The sequence below is a fragment of the Electrophorus electricus genome, chromosome 16 (genome assembly GCF_013358815.1).
Source record: "Electrophorus electricus isolate fEleEle1 chromosome 16, fEleEle1.pri, whole genome shotgun sequence".
NCBI lineage: Eukaryota > Metazoa > Chordata > Actinopteri > Gymnotiformes > Gymnotidae > Electrophorus > Electrophorus electricus.
The window spans coordinates 12,899,273-12,910,026 of NC_049550.1; the positions used below are offsets into that span (position 1 = coordinate 12,899,273).

General features: G+C 49.2%; 1 protein-coding gene across 2 annotated transcripts in view; it reads right to left on the reverse strand.

The window, feature by feature from the left end:
- raph1b (Ras association (RalGDS/AF-6) and pleckstrin homology domains 1b) overlaps window positions 1-9,466 on the reverse strand; it is a 34,739-nt gene extending 25,273 nt beyond the window's left edge. For both annotated transcript variants that reach the window (XM_035534824.1, XM_027022308.2), the window contains exon 1: window positions 9,265-9,466. The gene's annotated coding sequence lies outside the window, so the exon portion shown is untranslated. The remainder of the gene's footprint in view (window positions 1-9,264) is intronic.
- Between the last annotated feature and the right edge of the window lie 1,288 nt (window positions 9,467-10,754).

Genomic DNA, 10,754 nt, shown 5'->3' on the forward strand with positions numbered 1-10,754 from the left:
CCGGCGGGGTCTGGCCAGGTGTGTCCGTGAGCAGCCCGTTTCCTGTCTAGGCCACGCCTGCGGCGGAACACAAAGGCCCGGCTTCCTGCGAGGTCAGGAAGTGGGGCGAGGCCGCAGGGGGAGCTGTCAGACTCGGACTGGGAGGTGATGTCAGGGGAAAGTCCCCATCAGCGGGACCTCAGCATGGATGGAACAGTGCAGAACTGTTCTGGAGACACAGGAGTGGAACATGGACGCTCCCGGCCGTAGAGCTGAGAGCGGCTTAACGAGCTAGAGAGCAGAACGGCACATGAGAGAGAGAGAGAGAGACAGACAGAGACAGAGAGAGAGAGAGAGAGAGAGAGAGAGAGAGAGAGAGAGAGAGACAGAGAGAGTTGACTACCCACAGTGAGTCAGCACTAACTGGAGCAGGAATGGCAGGTCTTCACGCAGCATACATTGCACACAAAATCCTCACTCTGTCTCAAATGCTTTGGTCTCCTTGCTCACTCACACACACACACACACACACACACACACACACACACACACACACACACACACACTTTTCTTTCTAATATTCCTTTACAGGGGAAACACAAATGGATATGTTGTATCTATAGACCTAAATACTCTAGTATACCTCTACCCATCAAAGTCTGGGCTGGGATGTGTGTATTTGTTAGAGGATGTGCACCACCAGACACACCAATGACAATTATGACACCCAGGGAACAACAGGAGGGGAGGGGAGGAATTAGAATACTGATGCAAGGCCCCGTCAGAGAGCGAGCACACAAAAGATCTCATTTCAAAGTGAAGCTTGTGCTCTGAGATGATTAACCCTAATTCATGTCCCTTTTCTCACACACACACACACACACACACACAGAGTTGATTGCTTAGTCGTGCATTGATCCTTTCTGGAAGCAGATCTTTTTCAACTCTCCTCAAATACTGCAACAACTACAATTAGACTTTGGGACCCAAATTTGCAAAGGAAGAGCTCGAGAGTCATGACCGGCACAGTATGAACGGACCAGTGAACACAAGTGAAAAATAAAATAAAAATCATGTCAGCAAGTTGATTGGCTAGTGACAGTCACGGGTCAGTTCACCCGCGTTGCTAACTGGCTGAAGCTAGCATCTTAAATGACAGACGTCACAGGTTTTAGAAGACAAACTCCAGCTAGCTCTGCTACGTTTCATGGCATGCATGAAAAAACTCTGTAGCCAGAGAGTACCTTAGCCTCCCTAGGTTAGCTTGCCTTGCTAAGCCAGTAGCCTACCTTAATGTCTTGTTTGACAAATCTTCAGGACTACAGAAGAACAAAAAATACAAAAAAAAAAAAAAAAAAGAGCACTGGCATTCGCTAACTTTTTTCCAAGCTTTCCTGCATTTCAAAGAAAAGTAGATATTTGAATGCAACTGCATGACTGTCATGAGGGACTGAATGTCATGCCTAGATCACACAACATCTTATGCAATGCATCGTTTAAGGAATATAGCATGAGCGAGACCATGTCTCTCCTGATCCATAAACTAATCCTTAATAAATGAACAGTTTTATGGGAAAGTGCCCTTCCACCACGTGTAAAAAACAAAACAAAAAAACAACCACACAATGCAAGTCAAATCCTGATCTATTGTTACACTGGACACTGTGGCTACTACAGAGCGTCAATGCGGATAAGTGACAGTCAAGGAAAGACGTGACCTCGCATTAGTATCAAATGCACAGACCTCTAGCACACGGTGCTAGAACAACAAGACGGCGCGTGGAGCTTCACTGCCAATGTTTGCGCAGTCCATCGCAGTGGAGGGAAAGCCAAAGTTCATATTCCAAAGTGAAGCGCCCCAGACCGTGAGTTATAGCAGTGAGCATTATCCAGGGCCCCCCACTGGGCTCTGGATTCAATTATCCGGCAAGCAGGCTGTTCCGCTCAGTGCAGCAGCATTCGCCACGGCTCCGCAGCGGCCTGGGAATCACAGGCCGACATCCACATGGAATTTTCCCACGGCGACAGGGAATACGGAGAGGAGCTCGTTCTTTTTTTTTTCTTGCCCCACCTAAACCTCACCTACAGTGCAGTGTTAGGAAGCTGCCAGATACCACACGGTGAGGGTTGATTTTGAACCCGGTTAAAGTTATGCAGCGAAAAAACCCATCACCGCCGCTCTGGATAATCAAAGAATTTACGGTGCAAGAGATGGACCATGGGGCACCAAGCAAGATGGGGAGCAAAATCCTGCACACATACAAAAACGGAGCAGGCAAAACATGGAGGTTTTATTTCAGGAATGTAATCTGTGATTGGACCATGACGAAGGCCTGGGTTGATCACTGGCTGTGGTGTTGGATTTTACAGCACCTCCATGTCCATATAATTTAATTTATTATGACATGAGAGAGACACACACACACACACACACACACACACACACATTCAATAGCGGGACCTTTCCCCATCACTGCCCATGGTTGCCACGGCTGGCTGATCCTGGGTCAGGATGTGGTCCATAAAGAGCCAGTGTGCGTGGCAGTGCTGAGACTGAGCTGGGGACAGGCCTTAGCCACCCCCGTCTGGCACGTGGGTGAGTAATTTAGAGCAGCCACACAGAGCCAGACACCCACAGCTCAGGCATTAACAGAGGGGTGACTGAGGTCTGGCCACTCTTCGGAAATGGGTGTGTGTGTGTGTGTGTGTGTGTGTGTCAGTCTCAGACTTATTTTCAATATTTCAGCACAAACACACACACGGCTGTGAACATCAAACAGAACACATCCAGGTGGAACAAAACTACTCCTGTATGGCCACGGCTGTGCGGATGGTGACGAACCAGGACTAACAAAACGCTTCCACCGGATTGTTCAAAGCTCCTTTCAAAGAACCAGCACAAAGCCCGAGTGTGTGTGTGTGTGTGTGTGTGTGTGTACACACTGGCAACACAAGGAAATACTAATGGAGAACAGGTCACTGAACGCTTTATTTCTCTGAGAGCGATAACACAGTAACCCTGCCCTGACGTTGCATCACTGTCCACTGGTTACAAAGATCAACTCTATGAGCTGATCTTAGCTCCTCTGCAGAAGCCCAGTGGAGGTTGAGGAGACATGGGCAGATGGAAAATTCAACATGAAGCAGAGGGCCCTTCAACAAGTACACACACACACACACACACACACACACACACACTTTTTCCCGCATTCCACACAACACTCACCCACCATGTGGACAAGACTAACCCGTTTCCACACATTACGTTTGCAAAGGTCATCACTTCTGCCCATATTTATACAGGTGTCCTGCGACTGGCTTTGCCACGTATGACCAAGTGAAACATTTACGTTAGACAGAAGGGAGACCTGGACTTAGATCAGGCCTCCAACTCCGAAGCCCTTGACAGACAAGGACAATGGGCTTTGCCTCTGGTCCAGAGACCCGACCAAGAGACCATCGAAGAGCCAGCGAGGATGCTGCATTTTTAAAAGGTGTCCGGGTCCATTACTGCTTGCGGTGGTCTGGGGTAATGGGTTAAAAATGGGTTCATTCCGCCCCCCAAACACACAGTTAACTTTCAGCATGCAACACAGCTACTGTGCTTCCAGGATTTCTGGCACTCTGGAAGTTTCGCAATGAGTGAAGGAATGCTGATTGTGACTTGGATAAAGTCTGGTCTTGAGGTATGTCTGTCCATCTATTAAGGTTGTCAAAACATTTGGGTCTATGACCCCGTTTACATATGGAGAAGCAGAGGCTATAACTGAAAGGCTAACGCTAGCCAATAGCACAGCGTTTGTGGTGGTGGTCTGTCAGAGAATATGACCAGTCAAGTAATTTGTAACGCATACATGTTCCTTTGTTAGGTTTTAGGCCATGGCTGGGGTCTGCTCGTATTTAGAACTGAACAAAACAAGCAGCTCCCAGAAGCGCAAGACGCGTAGAAACTCCCCCACTGAGACGCCGCTTCAGGGGAGCTCCAATGCCACAAGCCATGATTCACAACCTTGCATTAACCCAAGTTCATGCACCGCAAATTGCACAGGACATGAATCTCATCTCGAAAATTCCAAAAGAATTCTCTAAAGGATGCGATACATGGAAAACGGAATGCGAGCCTGACAATGAGGCAAACAGAAAAAATGCAGAGGAAGATGTACAGCTGAAGAGAGCGACGCCCTCAGATACTGATCCGGAGTCTGGACGTTACTTTTCGCTCACAACGCTGGATATGATGAGAGTCGGTGAGAGCTCATGTGAGATCTGCTATCAAAAGTGATGCACTCGCTTTCTAGCGAGTTGATGTTAATAATAAGTGAAACCATCTGGTGGCTGGTTAAGAGTTCAAACTGATCGACACAACGTCAGACGACAGCATTCAAACGAGATCACGTCCCCTGACTTTCAGTCACTGTTAAGACATCAGCGTAAAGCCAGAAGGGTCAGAGGCAAGAAGGGTCAGCTCCAATTTCACTGGAGCGATATGAAGATTCAGTCTCTAGGAGTGCCCGGGGCCGGGCGATGGGGCCAGGCGATGGGGCCAGCTCCCCCTCGCCTCCCGGGCCGTTTCCACGTGAACACGTCCAGCTCTGGGAAGGGAAGGCCCCTCGGCCGAGGGGAAGGAGCCCACTGACGATAAAAAGAAAAGCTCGCGTACGCGGCCTCCCATCGGACCGGACGTCAGTAAGCAGCTCTAGGTGGATCCAAGAGGAATAGTGGACACACGGCAACCACCCCCCACCCAAACGTCCATGATCATTAGCATATGCTAATTAGTATACAAGACAGCTCACTATTATTCATGAACAGTTTAAGAGAACTGTTAAGATCCTTTCACAAAAAAGCAGAAGACAGCATGTGTTTCCACTACAAACTACCCATTTCTTCCACCAAACTTCTGCTGGTCGGGTTAAACATACCAGCCCTATAGCGTAACATATTATGTTTCAGCATTCAGGTTATTGTGGCTCCCTGTTCAGCTGTCTGTAGGCCTATGAAATGCTGTTATATGGCTGTTGTAAAAAGTGCTATATAAACACATTTGACTTTGACTGGTACTCGGGTTCTTCTTGGTCTCAGAAACTGACCCCCTCCAACATTAGCTGCGCCTGGATCGAGGGCCCATCGTGAGCCCATCTAGGTTTCCTCTGGTCGAGTCTTAGCCTACGTCATTACGGCACCAGTACCCACGACCTGTATCGAAACAGGACTGAAAAAAGAGGCAGGGTGCGTCCCATCTCACCCCGGGGTGTCGAGGGCGTAACAGACTAGAGTTCCTCCAGGAACGACATTACCGTGTCATCCTCAGCATACAGCTCTAGGGCAGCATCATTATGACAAATCATTACACTTCGCAAGGTGACTCGTGACACGCGAACACAGAGGTTTTCTTCATTTCGCTGGAGTACGCTGCCTTTTCCAGAGGACGCACCCTGCACTTCACAGGACAGGAGCTCGACGCTTTGAGGCCGTGCGCATTTCGCTTTGTAGGTCACGGAATGATTTGGATTTGGCCCAGAAAAATATAGAAGTCCCCTGGGGAGCCCACTTCCTGTCACATGACCTCAGGGTCCACACTGTACTAGCGCAGAGGCGGGGGATGCTAATGAGCAGGGGACCACCTGCTGTTGCCTGGCGGTTGCTGTTGACGGGGACTCCGCCACCTGCTACAGCACTTGTGCTCAATAATCAAATAAGCGGCTAAAAGTCGCCCCTCTGAAGCCAGCAGCCGTCCACGTCTCTCAGGAAGGACAACGATGTGTAAACGAGTACACCCAGTTACTCATGTGGCCAGCTGAGCTGAGCCTGGTCCCTGTACAAAGTGCCCTGTTTATTTATTTTGAGGGGTTATGGTGAAGGAAAAAAAAAAAAAAAAAAAAAAGTCATATTGTCCACTAAGCATTCAAAACATCAGCATGCTCGTAAGCATGCAAAACATCATCCGCACTGCAATCCACCTTGGATGACGTAGGGCAAGAGAAACTCTTACATATGAAAATAAATAGAACTTTGGGCCAAGGAAAAGATGGTACTGTCTGCAAAAACACAAGGGAACACCTTCAGGAACTGGACAGTGGATAGGACACCCAATCTTCCCTGGAATGCTGGAGCCACTGCCAGCACTATGGGAAGCGTCCCTCCGTGTCATTCATCCCCCCCCACGACTCTCTCTCGCGCACTCTCTCCAGACATGATCAGACCAGCCTTTCCGAAGTCCATCACGGTTCATCGCTGGCACCCAAAGTCACCAATAAAGAACGACGGGACCGTCGGCTCATCGTCTGGACAGCCGCATCCCATCCCGCGGCCGGCCAGGTGCGCCTCTCCGGTTTCGCTCTACCTGCCGACTCCGTTTTACAGAGGGCTACGTCTCTTTGAACCTCCCTTCAGACTCCCAGGAGGGTTCTTTGGTAAAACAACACCACCTACAGCAGGGACGGTGGGCCTGAGGCATGTGTGCATCGAGCATCTCAGATCAAAGCAAGTGCTGGTCTCAGACCTGCACTTGGTTAGACAATCAAATTCATCAGAGGAAGATGAGAAGACCTGAACTGATCCTGGATCGGTCTGAGAAGATACAAAATGTACAGGGACACCGCTGATGCATATAGCTAGTAGACTGAAGGTGACCTCACACACACACACACACACAAACACACAGAGCCTTTGTATCATCTACCCCCCGAGGAGCTCTGTCAAGTCTTAAGGCAGCTGATTTTCTCATCAGACGTGCTGCTTCAGGGGCAACACCCACAGAAGAGCCCCACATCCCCACCCCCCAGTAGGACTGGCGGCTTCCGTGTTTACCACAACCCATGGTGAAGCACGGACTTGCTCGCTCTCCAGGTCGGCAGGGTTAGTGTTTTCCTGAGCCACACTGGCGGAGCTGCCCGGACAATCTTCTCCCTGTCCCAACAGCTCCCAAGGTCTTACGTGGCCTTCAGAAGTGCTTGTTCACTGAGCAGCTGATGAGAAGAGGAATTTTCGGGGCACGCCGGTCCAAAAGCAGAACTGGGTAACGACAATCTAGGCCATCTTATTCCTTCCCTGAAGGTAGTGCACTAATTCGGCACTCCGCCAAAAGCAGAACGCGAAGGCAGGGGAGGCATCACAGTCGACTGCGAGTTTGTCTGAAGCTTCTCGGGGCGTGGCGCCACTCTGAAACAGCACCCCCGGCACGCCGAGCCTGGGAACGCAGACGTAGCCGACATCCACCCTCCGGCTGAACGTCACGGAAGGCGACAGCTCCACACCAAGACGTGCTGTAGGATTGGGCTCTTCTGGGAAGCCAAGAGCAACTAAGTTCACAGCATACGCTTGAGGTCCACGCACTGCCCAACAATGGCCTTCTCCCAGGAGCACGGGGGAGAACTGACCCGTTTGAACCCGGGTGGATTCTCATACTCGAGTCCCGAGATTCGCAATAGCACTTGACATGGTGACACAGCCTCGTCTCTATGTTGACAGGGGACTTCCTGGGGGGGGGGGGGGGGGGGGAAACGACTAGCCTCCTTTTCCGCTCAGGGTGACATGGCTGTAGGGAGGAGCGCGGAGCTGGAGTGCGCGGAGAAACGGAGGCGTTTCTGCCCGGTATTCTCCTCGGCTCAGGCTCCAACAGCGCACAAAGGAAACCGGGACGGAGCCCAGGGACGCAGAGAGAGAGATTCTGCCAGTTGCGAGGATGGACGGTGACTCTCAGCCAAGCGTTACGCCCTGGAGGCTGAGCTGCCCTCAGGCATGGTCACTATGCCTGCAGTTCCCTCGTGGCACTGAGTGCACGTGGGCAAACACTGCACCTCAGGCCTGCGTTTGTTCTCGGCCAGGTGGTGGTCGACGCACGCCTGCTCACACGCATGCAATTGGCTGAGGTCTGACGTCAATGCCCCCCCCCACCAAAAGAATCCTTGCCCAACTAACTGGAGGTTTATATGTTGTTTATTACATAAAGATCATGATGTGCGAAATCTTTTTTTTTAAAGTTAAAACTAACCTGCAAAACGTAATTTTATGGTGTGACAGGAAAACATTCTGTATAACCCAGTTAGCGGCTAACGATATAAAATGCAAAAATAGCTGTAGAGACAGTGGAGGAAACGCAAAGCGGGCGTCCTTAATCGCCAGTGGCGGCCCACATCTGTCCAACAGGGTCGCCCTCGCCAGCTAATTAACCCAAAGACGTCGGGCGGCGGTGTAATGAGATTAGCTCATACTAATCAGGATAAGAGTCGATTACTCGACCAAAACTTCCCAGCGTGTCGAGGAGCATTGTGAAGAGTGTGATATAAGGAGAGATTGAGCTGTACCATTCTCTGTAAAATCGATTCACTTCGGTTACGCTTGGCACCGTCCTATCGCTGCGGACGTGAACTGCAAAATCATCCATCTAAGTTACCGGCCAAGTCTTCTGGGCAGGACAATGGAACAAGATACCGTCGCAATATATAAATGTCCGAATAAGCGATATATGAACGACCACGCTGCGGATGCCAATCGGTTATGAAGGCATGTCTTTGAACCTGATGTGGTCGTGCGTTTGGTTACGGATCCTGTACCACACCAAGCCAGCAAGGGTGGAGACCACCGCTTTCCTTTCTGAAATGTTTCAAACTCGCAGCTCCCAAACTTATCCACGCAGAATAACCGCCACCCTAAAGGGTTTTGTTAGTCTACGGCGAATACAGCGATGAACACACCCAACATCAGGTCGACAATAAAACAGCACGTTTACACGGTTCAGGTCTCATTTGCTGCACATTGACGAGGTGGTGTGCGGGCTAACACGACGAAAGGTCCCAAAGCCGAAATTTTGTTGTCGTTATTTTGGTCACCTCGCATGTTTTGCGTCTTTTTCTCTGAACGGATACAGGCGCATAGCCCGCACAAGAGGACACACTGGTCGCTCTGGGCTATGTAGCCGAGGCATGCTAACTGTGCGAGCTAATTACACTACTACCAACTACACGGCCCCCCCTCCAAAAAAACCTCGACCATGGCAGAATGGAGACGTTTTGCGCATTAGCGAGGTATTGCGCAAACGGAGCGTCCAGGGTACTGATGACGGACGGCTGTCCATTTCGCCAGCTCTTCTTCTCTGGCAATTTTTTCATTACTAGACGAGACAATAATAGCCCTTCCAGCGGGGCGTGAGGGTGCAGATCCCACATAGCTTTTGATAGTTCACCATTTACATTTTTTTTTATTCCATACACATAAAATACAACTAACTGAATCTTCACTCTCCCACCAGTTCAGATTTGCTGTGGATTCGTCTAGCAGACTTACCCGACGACCGAGGCAGATTAACAAGCCTTGTGACTCCTAACGGGAGAAGCCGGCTTCAGGACAAGATCGAGTCAAATCCAACGTCCTTGACACTCGACCCACAAAAACGAGATTTTTCTCTTGTGTAATTTTTTTTTTTCCCTCACTCAGCCAAAAAGTACGACCCCCTTCGCTTAAGGACACATTTCTTCGCTCTCGCCCATTCTCTCTCTCCCGGGGAGCAAGGCGTGCTCCTGGCGTACCGTTTCCTGCCCTGCCCACTTTTCAGGCTCGACCAATCAACGGGCCCGGAGGCGCGGGAGCGCGCACACTTCGGGAACACGAGCGCGCCCGATGTGCGCTCCAGACGGCCGCTGGCTCCATCTGGACAGGGATGGTAGAAAAAGCCTTTTTAAAAATAACTGCTCTGTTAAGTTTTTTTTTTTTTTAAGATTAGGATTTGGGTTAGTGGAGTTGGTCATAAAGCCGTGTAAAAAAAAACTTTAGTACGGAATCAAGGGAAGTAACGACGAACAGCGGTAGGTTTATACTAGTTGTAGATTTGGATTATACACAACCATGCCGATTATCGGGGAATACGAGAGCTGGCGGACGGTGTAAGAAAACTGTTTACTGATCCGTCCCGTTGATGATTATTCAAGACAAACCGTCTTCATCTGTTGCGTACAGAAAGACAAACAGATTCAGACTCAGAACAAAAAAACAAAAAAACAAAAACGAACTAGGAATACGAATCGGAGTCGCATTAGAAAGTGTTTAAAAACAAACAGAAGCAGCACTGAATAACGTTTTTTCGGGTCTTTAATACAAATGTATTTTCAGGTAAGGGGCAGACGTGAATTTGCAACAGGACAATAACAGCAGGACGCTTGGTGACGTTCTCCACCTAGTGGCCGTATGGCGTTATGTCGCTTTTGCCTTTCACAATTACTTTTAATTCTGCTGTAACTTTTGTTTTTCTTTAAAAGCGTAGGTCTGTAGGTTCACCAAATGTGGAATATCATTATGAAAGTGGAAACAGTAATACCAATGTTTGATCTTAAAGAATAAACCTGTAAACATACTCCATGTTGGAATATTCACGTCCATTCCAGCCCTTCATTTAAGTCTCACACCAGTGTGCGGCGCAATCCTGATATTTTTGAAAGTCTTCTGGTGTATGAACTGGTAAATGCATCCAGCAGTTATAAAGACAGATACTACCAAGTGCCAGGGATCATATGCAGGGAAATATGCAAGGCGTTTGAGCTGGACAGCCCCCAAGTCCAAACAGGAGGAACTAAGATAAGAACCTGTTGGAACTTCAGAACAAGACAGATAAGAAAGTAATGGCAAGTCAGCCAGGCATTGTACAGTAGGTAGGATGCAGTATACAGCCGTGGCAGTCCTCAGTAAAGCATCCAAAGGAAGGAACCCAAAACTTTGGAGAAATACCACAGATTGAGAGGAAATGCAGGGAAATGGAGAGAATATGAAAGTTTAACACCAGG